At 45.5% G+C, this 21193-nt stretch overlaps 33 non-coding genes across 33 annotated transcripts; all 33 read right to left on the reverse strand.

Annotated features, from left to right (window-relative positions):
* Positions 1-847: 847 nt before the first annotated feature.
* Positions 848-921, reverse strand: trnai-aau (transfer RNA isoleucine (anticodon AAU)). Its single transcript has one exon. It is a non-coding gene; the product is annotated as a tRNA-Ile (tRNA).
* A 493-nt stretch (positions 922-1414) lies between these two features.
* On the reverse strand, positions 1415-1488 carry trnai-aau (transfer RNA isoleucine (anticodon AAU)). The gene has a single exon. It is a non-coding gene; the product is annotated as a tRNA-Ile (tRNA).
* Positions 1489-1982: 494 nt separating this feature from the next.
* On the reverse strand, positions 1983-2056 carry trnai-aau (transfer RNA isoleucine (anticodon AAU)). The gene has a single exon. It is a non-coding gene; the product is annotated as a tRNA-Ile (tRNA).
* A 912-nt stretch (positions 2057-2968) lies between these two features.
* Positions 2969-3042, reverse strand: trnai-aau (transfer RNA isoleucine (anticodon AAU)). Its single transcript has one exon. It is a non-coding gene; the product is annotated as a tRNA-Ile (tRNA).
* A 902-nt stretch (positions 3043-3944) lies between these two features.
* trnai-aau (transfer RNA isoleucine (anticodon AAU)) lies at positions 3945-4018 on the reverse strand. The gene has a single exon. It is a non-coding gene; the product is annotated as a tRNA-Ile (tRNA).
* Positions 4019-4499: 481 nt separating this feature from the next.
* trnar-ucg (transfer RNA arginine (anticodon UCG)) lies at positions 4500-4572 on the reverse strand. Its single transcript has one exon. It is a non-coding gene; the product is annotated as a tRNA-Arg (tRNA).
* Positions 4573-4933: 361 nt separating this feature from the next.
* Positions 4934-5007, reverse strand: trnai-aau (transfer RNA isoleucine (anticodon AAU)). Its single transcript has one exon. It is a non-coding gene; the product is annotated as a tRNA-Ile (tRNA).
* Positions 5008-5488: 481 nt separating this feature from the next.
* Positions 5489-5561, reverse strand: trnar-ucg (transfer RNA arginine (anticodon UCG)). Its single transcript has one exon. It is a non-coding gene; the product is annotated as a tRNA-Arg (tRNA).
* Positions 5562-5922: 361 nt separating this feature from the next.
* trnai-aau (transfer RNA isoleucine (anticodon AAU)) lies at positions 5923-5996 on the reverse strand. Its single transcript has one exon. It is a non-coding gene; the product is annotated as a tRNA-Ile (tRNA).
* Positions 5997-6489: 493 nt separating this feature from the next.
* Positions 6490-6563, reverse strand: trnai-aau (transfer RNA isoleucine (anticodon AAU)). Its single transcript has one exon. It is a non-coding gene; the product is annotated as a tRNA-Ile (tRNA).
* Positions 6564-7057: 494 nt separating this feature from the next.
* trnai-aau (transfer RNA isoleucine (anticodon AAU)) lies at positions 7058-7131 on the reverse strand. Its single transcript has one exon. It is a non-coding gene; the product is annotated as a tRNA-Ile (tRNA).
* Positions 7132-7609: 478 nt separating this feature from the next.
* On the reverse strand, positions 7610-7682 carry trnar-ucg (transfer RNA arginine (anticodon UCG)). The gene has a single exon. It is a non-coding gene; the product is annotated as a tRNA-Arg (tRNA).
* Positions 7683-8043: 361 nt separating this feature from the next.
* On the reverse strand, positions 8044-8117 carry trnai-aau (transfer RNA isoleucine (anticodon AAU)). The gene has a single exon. It is a non-coding gene; the product is annotated as a tRNA-Ile (tRNA).
* Positions 8118-9019: 902 nt separating this feature from the next.
* On the reverse strand, positions 9020-9093 carry trnai-aau (transfer RNA isoleucine (anticodon AAU)). The gene has a single exon. It is a non-coding gene; the product is annotated as a tRNA-Ile (tRNA).
* A 481-nt stretch (positions 9094-9574) lies between these two features.
* Positions 9575-9647, reverse strand: trnar-ucg (transfer RNA arginine (anticodon UCG)). The gene has a single exon. It is a non-coding gene; the product is annotated as a tRNA-Arg (tRNA).
* Positions 9648-10008: 361 nt separating this feature from the next.
* Positions 10009-10082, reverse strand: trnai-aau (transfer RNA isoleucine (anticodon AAU)). Its single transcript has one exon. It is a non-coding gene; the product is annotated as a tRNA-Ile (tRNA).
* A 494-nt stretch (positions 10083-10576) lies between these two features.
* trnai-aau (transfer RNA isoleucine (anticodon AAU)) lies at positions 10577-10650 on the reverse strand. The gene has a single exon. It is a non-coding gene; the product is annotated as a tRNA-Ile (tRNA).
* A 478-nt stretch (positions 10651-11128) lies between these two features.
* On the reverse strand, positions 11129-11201 carry trnar-ucg (transfer RNA arginine (anticodon UCG)). Its single transcript has one exon. It is a non-coding gene; the product is annotated as a tRNA-Arg (tRNA).
* Positions 11202-12538: 1337 nt separating this feature from the next.
* On the reverse strand, positions 12539-12612 carry trnai-aau (transfer RNA isoleucine (anticodon AAU)). Its single transcript has one exon. It is a non-coding gene; the product is annotated as a tRNA-Ile (tRNA).
* A 481-nt stretch (positions 12613-13093) lies between these two features.
* trnar-ucg (transfer RNA arginine (anticodon UCG)) lies at positions 13094-13166 on the reverse strand. Its single transcript has one exon. It is a non-coding gene; the product is annotated as a tRNA-Arg (tRNA).
* A 361-nt stretch (positions 13167-13527) lies between these two features.
* Positions 13528-13601, reverse strand: trnai-aau (transfer RNA isoleucine (anticodon AAU)). Its single transcript has one exon. It is a non-coding gene; the product is annotated as a tRNA-Ile (tRNA).
* A 492-nt stretch (positions 13602-14093) lies between these two features.
* Positions 14094-14167, reverse strand: trnai-aau (transfer RNA isoleucine (anticodon AAU)). The gene has a single exon. It is a non-coding gene; the product is annotated as a tRNA-Ile (tRNA).
* Positions 14168-14661: 494 nt separating this feature from the next.
* Positions 14662-14735, reverse strand: trnai-aau (transfer RNA isoleucine (anticodon AAU)). The gene has a single exon. It is a non-coding gene; the product is annotated as a tRNA-Ile (tRNA).
* A 478-nt stretch (positions 14736-15213) lies between these two features.
* On the reverse strand, positions 15214-15286 carry trnar-ucg (transfer RNA arginine (anticodon UCG)). The gene has a single exon. It is a non-coding gene; the product is annotated as a tRNA-Arg (tRNA).
* A 361-nt stretch (positions 15287-15647) lies between these two features.
* trnai-aau (transfer RNA isoleucine (anticodon AAU)) lies at positions 15648-15721 on the reverse strand. The gene has a single exon. It is a non-coding gene; the product is annotated as a tRNA-Ile (tRNA).
* Positions 15722-16216: 495 nt separating this feature from the next.
* trnai-aau (transfer RNA isoleucine (anticodon AAU)) lies at positions 16217-16290 on the reverse strand. The gene has a single exon. It is a non-coding gene; the product is annotated as a tRNA-Ile (tRNA).
* A 494-nt stretch (positions 16291-16784) lies between these two features.
* Positions 16785-16858, reverse strand: trnai-aau (transfer RNA isoleucine (anticodon AAU)). Its single transcript has one exon. It is a non-coding gene; the product is annotated as a tRNA-Ile (tRNA).
* Positions 16859-17336: 478 nt separating this feature from the next.
* Positions 17337-17409, reverse strand: trnar-ucg (transfer RNA arginine (anticodon UCG)). The gene has a single exon. It is a non-coding gene; the product is annotated as a tRNA-Arg (tRNA).
* Positions 17410-17770: 361 nt separating this feature from the next.
* Positions 17771-17844, reverse strand: trnai-aau (transfer RNA isoleucine (anticodon AAU)). Its single transcript has one exon. It is a non-coding gene; the product is annotated as a tRNA-Ile (tRNA).
* Positions 17845-18324: 480 nt separating this feature from the next.
* On the reverse strand, positions 18325-18397 carry trnar-ucg (transfer RNA arginine (anticodon UCG)). The gene has a single exon. It is a non-coding gene; the product is annotated as a tRNA-Arg (tRNA).
* A 928-nt stretch (positions 18398-19325) lies between these two features.
* On the reverse strand, positions 19326-19399 carry trnai-aau (transfer RNA isoleucine (anticodon AAU)). The gene has a single exon. It is a non-coding gene; the product is annotated as a tRNA-Ile (tRNA).
* Positions 19400-19868: 469 nt separating this feature from the next.
* On the reverse strand, positions 19869-19941 carry trnar-ucg (transfer RNA arginine (anticodon UCG)). The gene has a single exon. It is a non-coding gene; the product is annotated as a tRNA-Arg (tRNA).
* A 361-nt stretch (positions 19942-20302) lies between these two features.
* Positions 20303-20376, reverse strand: trnai-aau (transfer RNA isoleucine (anticodon AAU)). Its single transcript has one exon. It is a non-coding gene; the product is annotated as a tRNA-Ile (tRNA).
* Positions 20377-21193: the final 817 nt, after the last annotated feature.

The following is a 21193-nucleotide window of genomic DNA, read 5'->3' on the forward strand; positions in this document are numbered from 1 at the left end:
TAAGAACACAAGAGAAAGGTGTGTTTACAAGAAGTTACTTCAAGCTGTACCAATGAAAGCCAACTCTTGGAAGCTCCTACTGATCAGAAGCCACCTAAGCAGGTGGAGTTCCACCAACAGCCTGCTTCCAAGTCGTGATTTTTTTCACCCGTGTCGCTTGAGGTCATGGCATGTTATTGACTTTCTATGGTTGCTTCTAAGCCAAGACTACTGGAGCCTGGCACTGATAAGGCCAAGTTCATGGCTTCAGTCCCCAACCTGGCCATTCGAGCCTCGTTTGAGAACTCGTAGAGTCTCTGTTGAAGGACATGAAATTGACAACAGCGTAGCAATTTTGGATGACATAAAGGATCCGAGGTTGGCCTGCTGCGAACAAACTGGGAAGGCATGCCTGCTCCTCAAGGACTCACAACCAACAACGAAGGGACTCGAACCCTCAATCTTCTGATCCGAAGTCAGACACCTTGTCCGTTAGGCCACGTGGTCTGGTAGAAGTTCCCACTTTTCACGAACGTTCGTTGGAGTCTGTTTGAGCCAACTGCTGGTGTTGGGTTGGTCACGTGGCTGGTGGATATTGCTTGATTGTTGCTTGAAATAATTGATTGTTGCTTGAAATAAGTGCATGCCACAGCATTTCTCCCATGTATCACGCTCTTAAAAACGTAGTCCTACCTGCCACATGCACAGTGGATCCACCCACTAAGCCAGAGTATCATCTGCCAATGGAGGTCATAAAGCTTACGTGGCCCGATCTGTCACCTGGAAGTTGGCAGAGGTCTTTTTCTTGGATCCCACCAAACAAAAACCACAGTCTACCATGAGACAGTACCTTGGATGGCTGTTGGAATGGCCAGTATGGGGATTGAACCCATGACTTTGGCGTTATTAGCACCACACTCTGACCAGCTGAGCTAACCGGCCCACAACTTGTGTCTAAACCGACCCCTTTTTTTGGTCTAATATACCAAAAAAGAGGGTGGAAGAACTGTTAAGAACACAAGAGAAATGTGTGTTTACAAGAAATTACCTCAACATATTGGGAAAAAAAAGTCTTCTGTTGACTTACAAAAAATGCTTTAAGAAGAAATTTGCCACAAAACAATACATGGTGTGTGTCTTCTACTGTTAGGGTCAATAGGTGAGGATATAAAGCAGCAGTTTTTGATGCAGTATGCTGTGTCAGACTTTGGAAATGAGTGATTTATCCAGAAAGTAGCTTGAAAAATGATTTGGAGATTGTAGCTAAGCATGTAATGTATTCATTAGCGTGTCATGTGTCAGTGAATTTTATGGTTTGCTGTCATTTGTAGTTGCGTACATCACTCACCTGGAAGTTGGCAGAGATTTTTTCTTGGATCCCACCAAATAAAACCCACAGTCTATCATGAGACAGTACCTTGGATGGCTGCTGTAATGGCCAGTATGGGGATTGAACCCATGACTTTGGCGTTATTAGCACCACGCTCTGACCAGCTGAGCTAACCGGCCCACAACTTGCGTCTAAACCGACCCCTTTTTTTGGTCTAATATACCAAAAAAGAGGGTGGAAGAACTGTTAAGAACACAAGAGAAATGTGTGTTTACAAGAAATTACCTCAACATAGTGGGGGAAAAAAAAGTCTTCTGTTGACTTACAAAAAATGCTTTAAGAAGAAATTTGCCACAAAACAATACATGGTGTGCTTCTTCTACTGTTAGGGTCGATAGGTGAGGATATAAAGAAGCAGTTTTTGATGCAGTATGCTGTGTCAGACTTTGGAAATGAGTGATTTATCCAGAAAGTAGCTTGAAAAGTGATTTGGAGATTGTAGCTAAGCATGTAATGTATTCATTAGCGTGTCATGTGTCAGTGAATTTTGTTGTTTGCTGTCATTTGTAGTTGCGTACATCACTCACCTGGAAGTTGGCAGAGATTTTTCTTGGATCCCACCAAATAAAACCCACAGTCTATCATGAGACAGTACCTTGGATGGCTGCTGGAATGGCCAGTATGGGGATTGAACCCGTGACCTTAGCGTTATTAGCACTACACTCTGACCAGCTGAGCTAACCGGCCTACAACATGTGTGTGAACCGATCCTTTTGTTGACTAATATACCAAAAAAGAGGGTGGAAGAACTGTTAAGAATACAAGAGAAATGTGTGTTTACAAGAAATTACTTCAAGCTGTACCAATGAAAGCCAACTCTTGGAAGCTCCTACTGATCAGAAGCCACCTATGCAGGTGGAGTTCCACCAACAGCCTGCTTCCAAGTCGTGATTTTTTCACCCGTGTCGCTTGAGGTCATGGCATGTTATTGACTTTCTATGGTTGCTTCTAAGCCAAGACTACTGGAGCCTGGCACTGATAAGGCCAAGTTCATGGCTTCAGTCCCCAACCTGGCCATTCGAGCCTCGTTTGAGAACTCGTAGAGTCTCTGTTGAAGGACATGAAATTGACAACAGCGTAGCAATTTTGGATGACATAAAGGATCCGAGGTTGGCCTGCTGCGAACAAACTGGGAAGGCATGCCTGCTCCTCAAGGACTCACAACCAACAACGAAGGGACTCGAACCCTCAATCTTCTGATCCGAAGTCAGACACCTTGTCCGTTAGGCCACGCGGTCTGGTAGAAGTTCCCACTTTTCACGAACGTTCGTTGGAGTCTGTTTGAGCCAACTGCTGGTGTTGGGTTGGTCACGTGGCTGGTGGATATTGCTTGATTGTTGCTTGAAATAATTGATTGTTGCTTGAAATAAGTGCATGCCACAGCATTTCTCCCATGTATCACGCTCTTAAAAACGTAGTCCTACCTGCCACATGCACAGTGGATCCACCCACTAAGCCAGAGTATCATCTGCCAATGGAGGTCATAAAGCTTACGTGGCCCGATCTGTCACCTGGAAGTTGGCAGAGGTCTTTTTCTTGGATCCCACCAAACAAAAACCACAGTCTACCATGAGACAGTACCTTGGATGGCTGCTGGAATGGCCAGTATGGGGATTGAACCCATGACTTTGGCGTTATTAGCACCACGCTCTGACCAGCTGAGCTAACCGGCCCACAACTTGTGTCTAAACCGACCCCTTTTTTTGGTCTAATATACCAAAAAAGAGGGTGGAAGAACTGTTAAGAACACAAGAGAAAGGTGTGTTTACAAGAAGTTACTTCAAGCTGTACCAATGAAAGCCAACTCTTGGAAGTTCCTACTGATCAGAAGCCACCTAAGCAGGTGGAGTTCCACCAACAGCCTGCTTCCAAGTCGTGATTTTTTCACCCGTGTCGCTTGAGGTCATGGCATGTTATTGACTTTCTATGGTTGCTTCTAATCCAAGACTACTGGAGCCTGGCACTGATAAGGCCAAGTTCATGGCTTCAGTCCCCAACCTGGCCATTCGAGCCTCGTTTGAGAACTCGTAGAGTCTCTGTTGAAGGACATGAAATTGACAACAGCGTAGCAATTTTGGATGACATAAAGGCCCGGGGTTGGCCTGCTGCGTACGCATGCCTGCTCCTCAATGACTCACAACCAACCACGAAGGGACTCGAACACTCAACCTTCTGATCAGTAGTCAGACGCCTTGTCCGTTAGGCCATGTGGTCGGGCAGAAGCTCCCACTTTTCACGAACGTTCGTTGGAGTCTGTTTGAGCCAACTGCTGGTGTTGGGTTGGTCACGTGGCTGGTGGATATTGCTTGATTGTTGCTTGAAATAATTGATTGTTGCTTGAAATAAGTGCATGCCACAGCATTTCTCCCATGTATCACGCTCTTAAAAACGTAGTCCTACCTGCCACATGCACAGTGGATCCACCCACTAAGCCAGAGTATCATCTGCCAATGGAGGTCATAAAGCTTACGTGGCCCGATCTGTCACCTGGAAGTTGGCAGAGGTCTTTTTCTTGGATCCCACCAAACAAAAACCACAGTCTACCATGAGACAGTACCTTGGATGGCTGCTGGAATGGCCAGTATGGGGATTGAACCCATGACTTTGGCGTTATTAGCACTACGCTCTGACCAGCTGAGCTAACCGGCCCACAACTTGTGTCTAAACCGACCCCTTTTTTTGGTCTAATATACCAAAAAAGAGGGTGGAAGAACTGTTAAGAACACAAGAGAAAGGTGTGTTTACAAGAAGTTACTTCAAGCTGTACCAATGAAAGCCAACTCTTGGAAGCTCCTACTGATCAGAAGCCACCTAAGCAGGTGGAGTTCCACCAACAGCCTGCTTCCAAGTCGTGATTTTTTTCACCCGTGTCGCTTGAGGTCATGGCATGTTATTGACTTTCTATGGTTGCTTCTAAGCCAAGACCACTGGAGCCTGGCACTGATAAGGCCAAGTTCATGGCTTCAGTCCCCAACCTGGCCATTCGAGCCTCGTTTGAGAACTCGTAGAGTCTCTGTTGAAGGACATGAAATTGACAACAGCGCAGCAATTTTGGATGACATAAAGGATCCGAGGTTGGCCTGCTGCGAACAAACTGGGAACGCATGCCTGCTCCTCAAGGACTCACAACCAACCACGAAGGGACTCGAACCCTCAATCTTCTGATCCGAAGTCAGACACCTTGTCCGTTAGGCCACGTGGTCTGGTAGAAGCTCCCACTTTTCACGAACGTTCGTTGGAGTCTGTTTGAGCCAACTGCTGGTGTTGGGTTGGTCACGTGGCTGGTGGATATTGCTTGATTGTTGCTTGAAATAATTGATTGTTGCTTGAAATAAGTGCATGCCACAGCATTTCTCCCATGTATCACGCTCTTAAAAACGTAGTCCTACCTGCCACATGCACAGTGGATCCACCCACTAAGCCAGAGTATCATCTGCCAATGGAGGTCATAAAGCTTACGTGGCCCGATCTGTCACCTGGAAGTTGGCAGAGGTCTTTTTCTTGGATCCCACCAAACAAAAACCACAGTCTACCATGAGACAGTACCTTGGATGGCTGTTGGAATGGCCAGTATGGGGATTGAACCCATGACTTTGGCGTTATTAGCACCACGCTCTGACCAGCTGAGCTAACCGGCCCACAACTTGTGTCTAAACCGACCCCTTTTTTTGGTCTAATATACCAAAAAAGAGGGTGGAAGAACTGTTAAGAACACAAGAGAAAGGTGTGTTTACAAGAAGTTACTTCAAGCTGTACCAATGAAAGCCAACTCTTGGAAGCTCCTACTGATCAGAAGCCACCTAAGCAGGTGGAGTTCCACCAACAGCCTGCTTCCAAGTCGTGATTTTTTTCACCCGTGTCGCTTGAGGTCATGGCATGTTATTGACTTTCTATGGTTGCTTCTAAGCCAAGACCACTGGAGCCTGGCACTGATAAGGCCAAGTTCATGGCTTCAGTCCCCAACCTGGCCATTCGAGCCTCGTTTGAGAACTCGTAGAGTCTCTGTTGAAGGACATGAAATTGACAACAGCGTAGCAATTTTGGATGACATAAAGGATCCGAGGTTGGCCTGCTGCGAACAAACTGGGAACGCATGCCTGCTCCTCAAGGACTCACAACCAACCACGAAGGGACTCGAACCCTCAATCTTCTGATCCGAAGTCAGACACCTTGTCCGTTAGGCCACGTGGTCTGGTAGAAGCTCCCACTTTTCACGAACGTTCGTTGGAGTCTGTTTGAGCCAACTGCTGGTGTTGGGTTGGTCACGTGGCTGGTGGATATTGCTTGATTGTTGCTTGAAATAATTGATTGTTGCTTGAAATAAGTGCATGCCACAGCATTTCTCCCATGTATCACGCTCTTAAAAACGTAGTCCTACCTGCCACATGCACAGTGGATCCACCCACTAAGCCAGAGTATCATCTGCCAATGGAGGTCATAAAGCTTACGTGGCCCGATCTGTCACCTGGAAGTTGGCAGAGGTCTTTTTCTTGGATCCCACCAAACAAAAACCACAGTCTACCATGAGACAGTACCTTGGATGGCTGTTGCAATGGCCAGTATGGGGATTGAACCCATGACTTTGGCGTTATTAGCACCACACTCTGACCAGCTGAGCTAACCGGCCCACAACTTGTGTCTAAACCGACCCCTTTTTTTGGTCTAATATACCAAAAAAGAGGGTGGAAGAACTGTTAAGAACACAAGAGAAATGTGTGTTTACAAGAAATTACCTCAACATATTGGGAAAAAAAAGTCTTCTGTTGACTTACAAAAAATGCTTTAAGAAGAAATTTGCCACAAAACAATACATGGTGTGTGTCTTCTACTGTTAGGGTCGATAGGTGAGGATATAAAGCAGCAGTTTTTGATGCAGTATGCTGTGTCAGACTTTGGAAATGAGTGATTTATCCAGAAAGTAGCTTGAAAAATGATTTGGAGATTGTAGCTAAGCATGTAATGTATTCATTAGCGTGTCATGTGTCAGTGAATTTTATGGTTTGCTGTCATTTGTAGTTGCGTACATCACTCACCTGGAAGTTGGCAGAGATTTTTTCTTGGATCCCACCAAATAAAACCCACAGTCTATCATGAGACAGTACCTTGGATGGCTGCTGTAATGGCCAGTATGGGGATTGAACCCATGACTTTGGCGTTATTAGCACCACGCTCTGACCAGCTGAGCTAACCGGCCCACAACTTGCGTCTAAACCGACCCCTTTTTTTGGTCTAATATACCAAAAAAGAGGGTGGAAGAACTGTTAAGAACACAAGAGAAATGTGTGTTTACAAGAAATTACCTCAACATAGTGGGGGAAAAAAAAGTCTTCTGTTGACTTACAAAAAATGCTTTAAGAAGAAATTTGCCACAAAACAATACATGGTGTGCTTCTTCTACTGTTAGGGTCGATAGGTGAGGATATAAAGCAGCAGTTTTTGATGCAGTATGCTGTGTCAGACTTTGGAAATGAGTGATTTATCCAGAAAGTAGCTTGAAAAGTGATTTGGAGATTGTAGCTAAGCATGTAATGTATTCATTAGCGTGTCATGTGTCAGTGAATTTTGTTGTTTGCTGTCATTTGTAGTTGCGTACATCACTCACCTGGAAGTTGGCAGAGATTTTTCTTGGATCCCACCAAATAAAACCCACAGTCTATCATGAGACAGTACCTTGGATGGCTGCTGGAATGGCCAGTATGGGGATTGAACCCGTGACCTTAGCGTTATTAGCACTACACTCTGACCAGCTGAGCTAACCGGCCTACAACATGTGTGTGAACCGATCCTTTTGTTGACTAATATACCAAAAAAGAGGGTGGAAGAACTGTTAAGAATACAAGAGAAATGTGTGTTTACAAGAAATTACTTCAAGCTGTACCAATGAAAGCCAACTCTTGGAAGCTCCTACTGATCAGAAGCCACCTATGCAGGTGGAGTTCCACCAACAGCCTGCTTCCAAGTCGTGATTTTTTCACCCGTGTCGCTTGAGGTCATGGCATGTTATTGACTTTCTATGGTTGCTTCTAAGCCAAGACTACTGGAGCCTGGCACTGATAAGGCCAAGTTCATGGCTTCAGTCCCCAACCTGGCCATTCGAGCCTCGTTTGAGAACTCGTAGAGTCTCTGTTGAAGGACATGAAATTGACAACAGCGTAGCAATTTTGGATGACATAAAGGATCCGAGGTTGGCCTGCTGCGAACAAACTGGGAACGCATGCCTGCTCCTCAAGGACTCACAACCAACCACGAAGGGACTCGAACCCTCAATCTTCTGATCCGAAGTCAGACACCTTGTCCGTTAGGCCACGTGGTCTGGTAGAAGTTCCCACTTTTCACGAACGTTCGTTGGAGTCTGTTTGAGCCAACTGCTGGTGTTGGGTTGGTCACGTGGCTGGTGGATATTGCTTGATTGTTGCTTGAAATAATTGATTGTTGCTTGAAATAAGTGCATGCCACAGCATTTCTCCCATGTATCACGCTCTTAAAAACGTAGTCCTACCTGCCACATGCACAGTGGATCCACCCACTAAGCCAGAGTATCATCTGCCAATGGAGGTCATAAAGCTTACGTGGCCCGATCTGTCACCTGGAAGTTGGCAGAGGTCTTTTTCTTGGATCCCACCAAACAAAAACCACAGTCTACCATGAGACAGTACCTTGGATGGCTGCTGGAATGGCCAGTATGGGGATTGAACCCATGACTTTGGCGTTATTAGCACCACGCTCTGACCAGCTGAGCTAACCGGCCCACAACTTGTGTCTAAACCGACCCCTTTTTTTGGTCTAATATACCAAAAAAGAGGGTGGAAGAACTGTTAAGAACACAAGAGAAAGGTGTGTTTACAAGAAGTTACTTCAAGCTGTACCAATGAAAGCCAACTCTTGGAAGTTCCTACTGATCAGAAGCCACCTAAGCAGGTGGAGTTCCACCAACAGCCTGCTTCCAAGTCGTGATTTTTTCACCCGTGTCGCTTGAGGTCATGGCATGTTATTGACTTTCTATGGTTGCTTCTAATCCAAGACTACTGGAGCCTGGCACTGATAAGGCCAAGTTCATGGCTTCAGTCCCCAACCTGGCCATTCGAGCCTCGTTTGAGAACTCGTAGAGTCTCTGTTGAAGGACATGAAATTGACAACAGCGTAGCAATTTTCGATGACATAAAGGCCCGGGGTTGGCCTGCTGCGTACGCACGCCTGCTCCTCAATGACTCACAACCAACCACGAAGGGACTCGAACACTCAACCTTCTGATCAGTAGTCAGACGCCTTGTCCGTTAGGCCATGTGGTCGGGCAGAAGCTCCCACTTTTCACGAACGTTCGTTGGAGTCTGTTTGAGCCAACTGCTGGTGTTGGGTTGGTCACGTGGCTGGTGGATATTGCTTGATTGTTGCTTGAAATAATTGATTGTTGCTTGAAATAAGTGCATGCCACAGCATTTCTCCCATGTATCACGCTCTTAAAAACGTAGTCCTACCTGCCACATGCACAGTGGATCCACCCACTAAGCCAGAGTATCATCTGCCAATGGAGGTCATAAAGCTTACGTGGCCCGATCTGTCACCTGGAAGTTGGCAGAGGTCTTTTTCTTGGATCCCACCAAACAAAAACCACAGTCTACCATGAGACAGTACCTTGGATGGCTGCTGGAATGGCCAGTATGGGGATTGAACCCATGACTTTGGCGTTATTAGCACCACGCTCTGACCAGCTGAGCTAACCGGCCCACAACTTGTGTCTAAACCGACCCCTTTTTTTGGTCTAATATACCAAAAAAGAGGGTGGAAGAACTGTTAAGAACACAAGAGAAAGGTGTGTTTACAAGAAGTTACTTCAAGCTGTACCAATGAAAGCCAACTCTTGGAAGCTCCTACTGATCAGAAGCCACCTAAGCAGGTGGAGTTCCACCAACAGCCTGCTTCCAAGTCGTGATTTTTTTCACCCGTGTCGCTTGAGGTCATGGCATGTTATTGACTTTCTATGGTTGCTTCTAAGCCAAGACCACTGGAGCCTGGCACTGATAAGGCCAAGTTCATGGCTTCAGTCCCCAACCTGGCCATTCGAGCCTCGTTTGAGAACTCGTAGAGTCTCTGTTGAAGGACATGAAATTGACAACAGCGCAGCAACTTTGGATGACATAAAGGATCCGAGGTTGGCCTGCTGCGAACAAACTGGGAACGCATGCCTGCTCCTCAAGGACTCACAACCAACCACGAAGGGACTCGAACCCTCAATCTTCTGATCCGAAGTCAGACACCTTGTCCGTTAGGCCACGTGGTCTGGTAGAAGCTCCCACTTTTCACGAACGTTCGTTGGAGTCTGTTTGAGCCAACTGCTGGTGTTGGGTTGGTCACGTGGCTGGTGGATATTGCTTGATTGTTGCTTGAAATAATTGATTGTTGCTTGAAATAAGTGCATGCCACAGCATTTCTCCCATGTATCACGCTCTTAAAAACGTAGTCCTACCTGCCACATGCACAGTGGATCCACCCACTAAGCCAGAGTATCATCTGCCAATGGAGGTCATAAAGCTTACGTGGCCCGATCTGTCACCTGGAAGTTGGCAGAGGTCTTTTTCTTGGATCCCACCAAACAAAAACCACAGTCTACCATGAGACAGTACCTTGGATGGCTGTTGGAATGGCCAGTATGGGGATTGAACCCATGACTTTGGCGTTATTAGCACCACGCTCTGACCAGCTGAGCTAACCGGCCCACAACTTGCGTCTAAACCGACCCCTTTTTTTGGTCTAATATACCAAAAAAGAGGGTGGAAGAACTGTTAAGAACACAAGAGAAATGTGTGTTTACAAGAAATTACCTCAACATAGTGGGGGAAAAAAAAGTCTTCTGTTGACTTACAAAAAATGCTTTAAGAAGAAATTTGCCACAAAACAATACATGGTGTGCTTCTTCTACTGTTAGGGTCGATAGGTGAGGATATAAAGCAGCAGTTTTTGATGCAGTATGCTGTGTCAGACTTTGGAAATGAGTGATTTATCCAGAAAGTAGCTTGAAAAGTGATTTGGAGATTGTAGCTAAGCATGTAATGTATTCATTAGCGTGTCATGTGTCAGTGAATTTTGTTGTTTGCTGTCATTTGTAGTTGCGTACATCACTCACCTGGAAGTTGGCAGAGATTTTTCTTGGATCCCACCAAATAAAACCCACAGTCTATCATGAGACAGTACCTTGGATGGCTGCTGGAATGGCCAGTATGGGGATTGAACCCGTGACCTTAGCGTTATTAGCACTACACTCTGACCAGCTGAGCTAACCGGCCTACAACATGTGTGTGAACCGATCCTTTTGTTGACTAATATACCAAAAAAGAGGGTGGAAGAACTGTTAAGAATACAAGAGAAATGTGTGTTTACAAGAAATTACTTCAAGCTGTACCAATGAAAGCCAACTCTTGGAAGCTCCTACTGATCAGAAGCCACCTATGCAGGTGGAGTTCCACCAACAGCCTGCTTCCAAGTCGTGATTTTTTCACCCGTGTCGCTTGAGGTCATGGCATGTTATTGACTTTCTATGGTTGCTTCTAAGCCAAGACTACTGGAGCCTGGCACTGATAAGGCCAAGTTCATGGCTTCAGTCCCCAACCTGGCCATTCGAGCCTCGTTTGAGAACTCGTAGAGTCTCTGTTGAAGGACATGAAATTGACAACAGCGTAGCAATTTTGGATGACATAAAGGATCCGAGGTTGGCCTGCTGCGAACAAACTGGGAACGCATGCCTGCTCCTCAAGGACTCACAACCAACCACGAAGGGACTCGAACCCTCAATCTTCTGATCCGAAGTCAGACACCTTGTCCGTTAGGCCACGTGGTCTGGTAGAAGTTCCCACTTTTCACGAACGTTCGTTGGAGTCTGTTTGAGCCAACTGCTGGTGTTGGGTTGGTCACGTGGCTGGTGGATATTGCTTGATTGTTGCTTGAAATAATTGATTGTTGCTTGAAATAAGTGCATGCCACAGCATTTCTCCCATGTATCACGCTCTTAAAAACGTAGTCCTACCTGCCACATGCACAGTGGATCCACCCACTAAGCCAGAGTATCATCTGCCAATGGAGGTCATAAAGCTTACGTGGCCCGATCTGTCACCTGGAAGTTGGCAGAGGTCTTTTTCTTGGATCCCACCAAACAAAAACCACAGTCTACCATGAGACAGTACCTTGGATGGCTGTTGGAATGGCCAGTATGGGGATTGAACCCATGACTTTGGCGTTATTAGAACCACGCTCCGACCAGCTGAGCTAACCGGCCCACAACTTGTGTTTAAACCGACCCCTTTTTTTGGTCTAATATACCAAAAAAGAGGGTGGAAGAACTGTTAAGAATACAAGAGAAATGTGTGTTTACAACAAAGTACTTCAAGCTGTACCAATGAAAGCCAACTCTTGGAAGTTCCTACTGATCAGAAGCCACCTATGCAGGTGGAGTTCCACCAACAGCCTGCTTCCAAGTCGTGATTTTTTCACCCGTGTCGCTTGAGGTCATGGCATGTTATTGACTTTCTATGGTTGCTTCTAAGCCAAGACTACTGGAGCCTGGCACTGATAAGGCCAAGTTCATGGCTTCAGTCCCCAACCTGGCCATTCGAGCCTCGTTTGAGAACTCGTAGAGTCTCTGTTGAAGGACATGAAATTGACAACAGCGTAGCAATTTTGGATGACATAAAGGCCCGGGGTTGGCGTGCTGCGTACGCATGCCTGCTCCTCAATGACTCACAACCAACCACGAAGGGACTCAAACACTCAACCTTCTGATCAGTAGTCAGACGCCTTGTCCGTTAGGCCATGTGGTCGGGCAGAAGCTCCCACTTTTCACGAACGTTCGTTGGAGTCTGTTTGAGCCAACTGCTGGTGTTGGGTTGGTCACGTGGCTGGTGGATATTGCTTGATTGTTGCTTGAAATAATTGATTGTTGCTTGAAATAAGTGCATGCCACAGCATTTCTCCCATGTATCACGCTCTTAAAAACGTAGTCCTACCTGCCACATGCACAGTGGATCCACCCACTAAGCCAGAGTATCATCTGCCAATGGAGGTCATAAAGCTTACGTGGCCCGATCTGTCACCTGGAAGTTGGCAGAGGTCTTTTTCTTGGATCCCACCAAACAAAAACCACAGTCTACCATGAGACAGTACCTTGGATGGCTGTTGGAATGGCCGGTATGGGGATTGAACCCATGACTTTGGCGTTATTAGCACCACGCTCTGACCAGCTGAGCTAACCGGCCCACAACTTGTGTCTAAACCGACCCCTTTTTTTGGTCTAATATACCAAAAAAGAGGGTGGAAGAACTGTTAAGAACACAAGAGAAAGGTGTGTTTACAAGAAGTTACTTCAAGCTGTACCAATGAAAGCCAACTCTTGGAAGCTCCTACTGATCAGAAGCCACCTAAGCAGGTGGAGTTCCACCAACAGCTTGCTTCCAAGTCGTGATTTTTTTCACCCGTGTTGCTTGAGGTCATGGCATGTTATTGACTTTCTATGGTTGGTTCTAAGCCAAGACTACTGGAGCCTGGCACTGATAAGGCCAAGTTCATGGCTTCAGTCCCCAACCTGGCCATTCGAGCCTCGTTTGAGAACTCGTAGAGTCTCTGTTGAAGGACATGAAATTGACAACAGCGTAGCAATTTTGGATGACATAAAGGATCCGAGGTTGGCCTGCTGCGAACAAACTGGGAACGCATGCCTGCTCCTCAAGGACTCACAACCAACCACGAAGGGACTCGAACCCTCAATCTTCTGATCCGAAGTCAGACACCTTGTCCGTTAGGCCACGTGGTCTGGTAGAAGTTCCCACTTTTCACGAACGTTCGTTGGAGTCTGTTTGAGCCAACTGCTGGTGTTGGGTTGGTCACGTGGCTGGTGGATATTGCTTGATTGTTGCTTGAAATAATTTATTGTTGCTTGAAATAAGTGCATGCCACAGCATTTCTCCCATGTATCACGCTCTTAAAAACGTAGTCCTACCTGCCACATGCACAGTGGATCCACCCACTAAGCCAGAGTATCATCTGCCAATGGAGGTCATAAAGCTTACGTGGCCCGATCTGTCACCTGGAAGTTGGCAGAGGTCTTTTTCTTGGATCCCACCAAACAAAAACCACAGTCTACCATGAGACAGTACCTTGGATGGCTGTTGGAATGGCCAGTATGGGGATTGAACCCATGACTTTGGCGTTATTAGCACCACGCTCTGACCAGCTGAGATAACCGGCCCACAACTTGTGTCTAAACTGACCTCTTTTTTTGGTCTAATATACCAAAAAAGAGGGTGGAAGAACTGTTAAGAACACAAGAGAAATGTGTGTTTATAAGAAATTACCTCAACATATTGGGAAAAAAAAGTCTTCTGTTGACTTACAAAAAATGCTTTAAGAAGAAATTTGCCACAAAACAATACATGGTGTGTGTCTTCTACTGTTAGGGTCGATAGGTGAGGATATAAAGCAGCAGTTTTTGATGCAGTATGCTGTGTCAGACTTTGGAAATGAGTGATTTATCCAGAAAGTAGCTTGAAAAATGATTTGGAGATTGTAGCTAAGCATGTAATGTATTCATTAGCGTGTCATGTGTCAGTGAATTTTGTTGTTTGCTGTCATTTGTAGTTGCGTACATCACTCACCTGGAAGTTGGCAGAGATTTTTCTTGGATCCCACCAAATAAAACCCACAGTCTATCATGAGACAGTACCTTGGATGGCTGCTGTAATGGCCAGTATGGGGATTGAACCCATGACTTTGGCGTTATTAGCACCACGCTCTGACCAGCTGAGCTAACCGGCCCACAACTTGCGTCTAAACCGACCCCTTTTTTTGGTCTAATATACCAAAAAAGAGGGTGGAAGAACTGTTAAGAACACAAGAGAAATGTGTGTTTACAAGAAATTACCTCAACATAGTGGGGGAAAAAAAAGTCTTCTGTTGACTTACAAAAAATGCTTTAAGAAGAAATTTGCCACAAAACAATACATGGTGTGCTTCTTCTACTGTTAGGGTCGATAGGTGAGGATATAAAGCAGCAGTTTTTGATGCAGTATGCTGTGTCAGACTTTGGAAATGAGTGATTTATCCAGAAAGTAGCTTGAAAAGTGATTTGGAGATTGTAGCTAAGCATGTAATGTATTCATTAGCGTGTCATGTGTCAGTGAATTTTGTTGTTTGCTGTCATTTGTAGTTGCGTACATCACTCACCTGGAAGTTGGCAGAGATTTTTCTTGGATCCCACCAAATAAAACCCACAGTCTATCATGAGACAGTACCTTGGATGGCTGCTGGAATGGCCAGTATGGGGATTGAACCCATGACCTTAGCGTTATTAGCACTACGCTCTGACCAGCTGAGCTAACCGGCCTACAACATGTGTGTGAACCGATCCTTTTGTTGACTAATATACCAAAAAAGAGGGTGGAAGAACTGTTAAGAATACAAGAGAAATGTGTGTTTACAAGAAATTACTTCAAGCTGTACCAATGAAAGCCAACTCTTGGAAGCTCCTACTGATCAGAAGCCACCTATGCAGGTGGAGTTCCACCAACAGCCTGCTTCCAAGTCGTGATTTTTTCACCCGTGTCGCTTGAGGTCATGGCATGTTATTGACTTTCTATGGTTGCTTCTAAGCCAAGACTACTGGAGCCTGGCACTGATAAGGCCAAGTTCATGGCTTCAGTCCCCAACCTGGCCATTCGAGCCTCGTTTGAGAACTCGTAGAGTCTCTGTTGAAGGACATGAAATTGACAACAGCGTAGCAATTTTGGATGACATAAAGGATCCGAGGTTGGCCTGCTGCGAACAAACTGGGAACGCATGCCTGCTCCTCAAGGACTCACAACCAACCACGAAGGGACTCGAACCCTCAATCTTCTGATCCGAAGTCAGACACCTTGTCCGTTAGGCCACGTGGTCTGGTAGAAGTTCCCACTTTTCACGAACGTTCGTTGGAGTCTGTTTGAGCCAACTGCTGGTGTTGGGTTGGTCACGTGGCTGGTGGATATTGCTTGATTGTTGCTTGAAATAATTGATTGTTGCTTGAAATAAGTGCATGCCACAGCATTTCTCCCATGTATCACGCTCTTAAAAACGTAGTCCTACCTGCCACATGCACAGTGGATCCACCCACTAAGCCAGAGTATCATCTGCCAATGGAGTTCATAAAGCTTACGTGGCCCGATCTGTCACCTGGAAGTTGGCAGAGGTCTTTTTCTTGGATCCCACCAAACAAAAACCACAGTCTACCATGAGACAGTACCTTGGATGGCTGTTGGAATGGCCAGTATGGGGATTGAACCCATGACTTTGGCGTTATTAGCACAACGCTCTGACCAGCTGAGCTAACCGGCCCACAACTTGTGTCTAAACCGAACCCTTTTTTTGGTCTAATATACCAAAAAAGAGGGTGGAAGAACTGTTAAGAACACAAGAGAAATGTGTGTTTATAAGAAATTACCTCAACATAGTGGGGGAAAAAAAAGTCTTCTGTTGACTTACAAAAAATGCTTTAAGAAGAAATTTGCCACAAAACAATACATGGTGTGCGTCTTCTACTGTTAGGGTCGATAGGTGAGGATATAAAGCAGCAGTTTTTGATGCAGTATGCTGTGTCAGACTTTGGAAATGAGTGATTTATCCAGAAAGTAGCTTGAAAAATGATTTGGAGATTGTAGCTAAGCATGTAATGTATTCATTAGCGTGTCATGTGTCAGTGAATTTTATGGTTTGCTGTCATTTGTAGTTGCGTACATCACTCACCTGGAAGTTGGCAGAGATTTTTTCTTGGATCCCACCAAATAAAACCCACAGTCTATCATGAGACAGTACCTTGGATGGCTGCTGTAATGGCCAGTATGGGGATTGAACCCATGACTTTGGCGTTATTAGCACCACGCTCTGACCAGCTGAGCTAACCGGCCCACAACTTGCGTCTAAACCGACCCCTTTTTTTGGTCTAATATACCAAAAAAGAGGGTGGAAGAACTGTTAAGAACACAAGAGAAATGTGTGTTTACAAGAAATTACCTCAACATAGTGGGGGAAAAAAAAGTCTTCTGTTGACTTACAAAAAATGCTTTAAGAAGAAATTTGCCACAAAACAATACATGGTGTGCTTCTTCTACTGTTAGGGTCGATAGGTGAGGATATAAAGCAGCAGTTTTTGATGCAGTATGCTGTGTCAGACTTTGGAAATGAGTGATTTATCCAGAAAGTAGCTTGAAAAGTGATTTGGAGATTGTAGCTAAGCATGTAATGTATTCATTAGCGTGTCATGTGTCAGTGAATTTTGTTGTTTGCTGTCATTTGTAGTTGCGTACATCACTCACCTGGAAGTTGGCAGAGATTTTTCTTGGATCCCACCAAATAAAACCCACAGTCTATCATGAGACAGTACCTTGGATGGCTGCTGGAATGGCCAGTATGGGGATTGAACCCGTGACCTTAGCGTTATTAGCACTACGCTCTGACCAGCTGAGCTAACCGGCCTACAACATGTGTGTGAACCGATCCTTTTGTTGACTAATATACCAAAAAAGAGGGTGGAAGAACTGTTAAGAATACAAGAGAAATGTGTGTTTACAAGAAATTACTTCAAGCTGTACCAATGAAAGCCAACTCTTGGAAGCTCCTACTGATCAGAAGCCACCTATGCAGGTGGAGTTCCACCAACAGCCTGCTTCCAAGTCGTGATTTTTTCACCCGTGTCGCTTGAGGTCATGGCATGTTATTGACTTTCTATGGTTGCTTCTAAGCCAAGACTACTGGAGCCTGGCACTGATAAGGCCAAGTTCATGGCTTCAGTCCCCAACCTGGCCATTCGAGCCTCGTTTGAGAACTCGTAGAGTCTCTGTTGAAGGACATGAAATTGACAACAGCGTAGCAATTTTGGATGACATAAAGGATCCGAGGTTGGCCTGCTGCGAACAAACTGGGAACGCATGCCTGCTCCTCAAGGACTCACAACCAACCACGAAGGGACTCGAACCCTCAATCTTCTGATCCGAAGTCAGACACCTTGTCCGTTAGGCCACGTGGTCTGGTAGAAGTTCCCACTTTTCACGAACGTTCGTTGGAGTCTGTTTGAGCCAACTGCTGGTGTTGGGTTGGTCACGTGGCTGGTGGATATTGCTTGATTGTTGCTTGAAATAATTGATTGTTGCTTGAAATAAGTGCATGCCACAGCATTTCTCCCATGTATCACGCTCTTAAAAACGTAGTCCTACCTGCCACATGCACAGTGGATCCACCCACTAAGCCAGAGTATCATCTGCCAATGGAGGTCATAAAGCTTACGTGGCCCGATCTGTCACCTGGAAGTTGGCAGAGGTCTTTTTCTTGGATCCCACCAAACAAAAACCACAGTCTACCATGAGACAGTACCTTGGATGGCTGTTGGAATGGCCAGTATGGGGATTGAACCCATGACTTTGGCGTTATTAGCACCACACTCTGACCAGCTGAGCTAACCGGCCCACAACTTGTGTCTAAACCGAACCCTTTTTTTGGTCTAATATACCAAAAAAGAGGGTGGAAGAACTGTTAAGAACACAAGAGAAAGGTGTGTTTACAAGAAGTTACTTCAAGCTGTACCAATGAAAGCCAACTCTTGGAAGCTCCTACTGATCAGAAGCCACCTAAGCAGGTGGAGTTCCACCAACAGCCTGCTTCCAAGTCGTGATTTTTTCACCCGTGTCGCTTGAGGTCATGGCATGTTATTGACTTTCTATGGTTGCTTCTAAGCCAAGACTACTGGAGCCTGGCACTGATAAGGCCAAGTTCACGGCTTCAGTCCCCAACCTGGCCATTCGAGCCTCGTTTGAGAACTCGTAGAGTCTCTGTTGAAGGACATGAAATTGACAACAGCGTAGCAATTTTGGATGACATAAAGGATCCGAGGTTGGCCTGCTGCGAACAAACTGGGAACGCATGCCTGCTCCTCAAGGACTCACAACCAACCACGAAGGGACTCGAACCCTCAATCTTCTGATCCGAAGTCAGACACCTTGTCCGTTAGGCCACGTGGTCTGGTAGAAGTTCCCACTTTTCACGAACGTTCGTTGGAGTCTGTTTGAGCCAACTGCTGGTGTTGGGTTGGTCACGTGGCTGGTGGATATTGCTTGATTGTTGCTTGAAATAATTGATTGTTGCTTGAAATAAGTGCATGCCACAGCATTTCTCCCATGTATCACGCTCTTAAAAACGTAGTCCTACGTGCCACATGCACAGTGGATCCACCCACTAAGCCAGAGTATCATCTGCCAATGGAGGTCATAAAGCTTACGTGGCCCGATCTGTCACCTGGAAGTTGGCAGAGGTCTTTTTCTTGGATCCCACCAAACAAAAACCACAGTCTACCATGAGACAGTACCTTGGATGGCTGTTGGAATGGCCAGTATGGGGATTGAACCCATGACTTTGGCGTTATTAGAACCACGCTCTGACCAGCTGAGATAACCGGCCCACAACTTGTGTTTAAACCGACCCCTTTTTTTGGTCTAATATACCAAAAAAGAGGGTGGAAGAACTGTTAAGAACACAAGAGAAATGTGTGTTTATAAGAAATTACCTCAACATATTGGGAAAAAAAAGTCTTCTGTTGACTTACAAAAAATGCTTTAAGAAGAAATTTGCCACAAAACAATACATGGTGTGCGTCTTCTACTGTTAGGGTCGATAGGTGAGGATATAAAGCAGCAGTTTTTGATGCAGTATGCTGTGTCAGACTTTGGAAATGAGTGATTTATACAGAAAGTAGCTTGAAAAATGATTTGGAGATTGTAGCTAAGCATGTAATGTATTCATTAGCGTGTCATGTGTCAGTGAATTTTATGGTTTGCTGTCATTTGTAGTTGCGTACATCACTCACCTGGAAGTTGGCAGAGATTTTTTCTTGGATCCCACCAAATAAAACCCACAGTCTATCATGAGACAGTACCTTGGATGGCTGCTGGAATGGCCAGTATGGGGATTGAACCCATGACCTTAGCGTTATTAGCACTACGCTCTGACCAGCTGAGCTAACCGGCCCAAAACTTGTGTTTAAACCGACCCCTTTTTTTGGTCTAATATACCAAAAAAGAGGGTGGAAGAACTGTTAAGAATACAAGAGAAATGTGTGTTTACAACAAAGTACTTCAAGCTGTACCAATGAAAGCCAACTCTTGGAAGCTCCTACTGATCAGAAGCCACCTATGCAGGTGGAGTTCCACCAACAGCCTGCTTCCAAGTCGTGATTTTTTCACCCGTGTTGCTTCAGGTCATGGCATGTTATTGACTTTCTATGGTTGCTTCTAAGCCAAGACTACTGGAGCCTGGCACTGATAAGGCCAAGTTCATGGCTTCAGTCCCCAACCTGGCCATTCGAGCCTCGTTTGAGAACTCGTAGAGTCTCTGTTGAAGGACATGAAATTGACAACAGCGTAGCAATTTTGGATGACATAAAGGATCCGAGGTTGGCCTGCTGCGAACGCATGCCTGCTCCTCAAGGACTCACAACCAACCACGAAGGGACTCGAACCCTCAATCTTCTGATCCGAAGTCAGACACCTTGTCCGTTAGGCCACGTGGTCTGGTAGAAGTTCCCACTTTTCACGAACGATCGTTGGAGTCTGTTTGAGCCAACTGCTGGTGTTGGGTTGGTCACGTGGCTGGTGGATATTGCTTGATTGTTGCTTGAAATAATTGATTGTTGCTTGAAATAAGTGCATGCCACAGCATTTCTCCCATGTATCACGCTCTTAAAAACGTAGTCCTACCTGCCACATGCACAGTGGATCCACCCACTAAGCCAGAGTATCATCTGCCAATGGAGGTCATAAAGCTTACGTGGCCCGATCTGTCACCTGGAAGTTGGCAGAGGTCTTTTTCTTGGATCCCACCAAACAAAAACCACAGTCTACCATGAGACAGCACCTTGGATGGCTGTTGGAATGGCCAGTATGGGGATTGGACCCATGACTTTGGCGTTATTAGCACCACGCTCTGACCAGCTGAGCTAACCGGCCCACGACTTGTGTCTAAACTGACCCCTTTTTTTGGTCTAATATACCAAAAAAGAGGGTGGAAGAACTGTTAAGAACACAAGAGAAATGTGTGTTTACAAGAAATTACTTCAAGCTGTACCAATGAAAGCCAACTCTTGGAAGCTCCTACTGATCAGAAGCCACCTATGCAGGTGGAGTTCCACCAACAGCCTGCTTCCAAGTCGTGATTTTTTCACCCGTGTCGCTTGAGGTCATGGCATGTTATTGACTTTCTATGGTTGCTTCTAAGCCAAGACTACTGGAGCCTGGCACTGATAAGGCCAAGTTCATGGCTTCCTTAACCTTGACTTTCGAGCCTCATTTGAGAACTTGTAGAGTCTCTTTTGAAGGACACAGCCAGGGTCTGCAGTCTTAAAGGCTGCATTTCAAGACCGATTACGTCACAGCCACACGATGAAGGCTGTCCCAATTCAAAGGCTGCTCGAAATGCGGCCCTCAAATGCGTCCTTCATTTCCCTGAATTTTAAGGATGGGTTGGTGTAGCCTTCATGGCCCAACATATCCCAGACTTCATAGCGCGGCGGTGGTGTGGATCATTTTTTCCGAAAAAAACGGTGGAATCGGAGCGGCCAAAGAGTAAACTTTCAAAAGTAAGTACTCAATATTATGTCACTTATTTATGCGCAAATGTTTAATAATGAAGAACATTAAAACATTACTGTTGGCCACATGTCGGCAAAGTTATGTGACATTAGCGATGTTTTTACTTTTTAAAGTAAAAGTAGAAACATTTATTTCAAAATATACGCCGTTCAATAGTCGGCCTTAATCTTACAAA

Source organism: Perissodus microlepis, chromosome 3, assembly GCF_051167445.1.
Source record: "Perissodus microlepis isolate ML-2025 ecotype Zambia chromosome 3, ASM5116744v1, whole genome shotgun sequence".
NCBI classification, from domain to species: Eukaryota; Metazoa; Chordata; class Actinopteri; order Cichliformes; family Cichlidae; genus Perissodus; species Perissodus microlepis.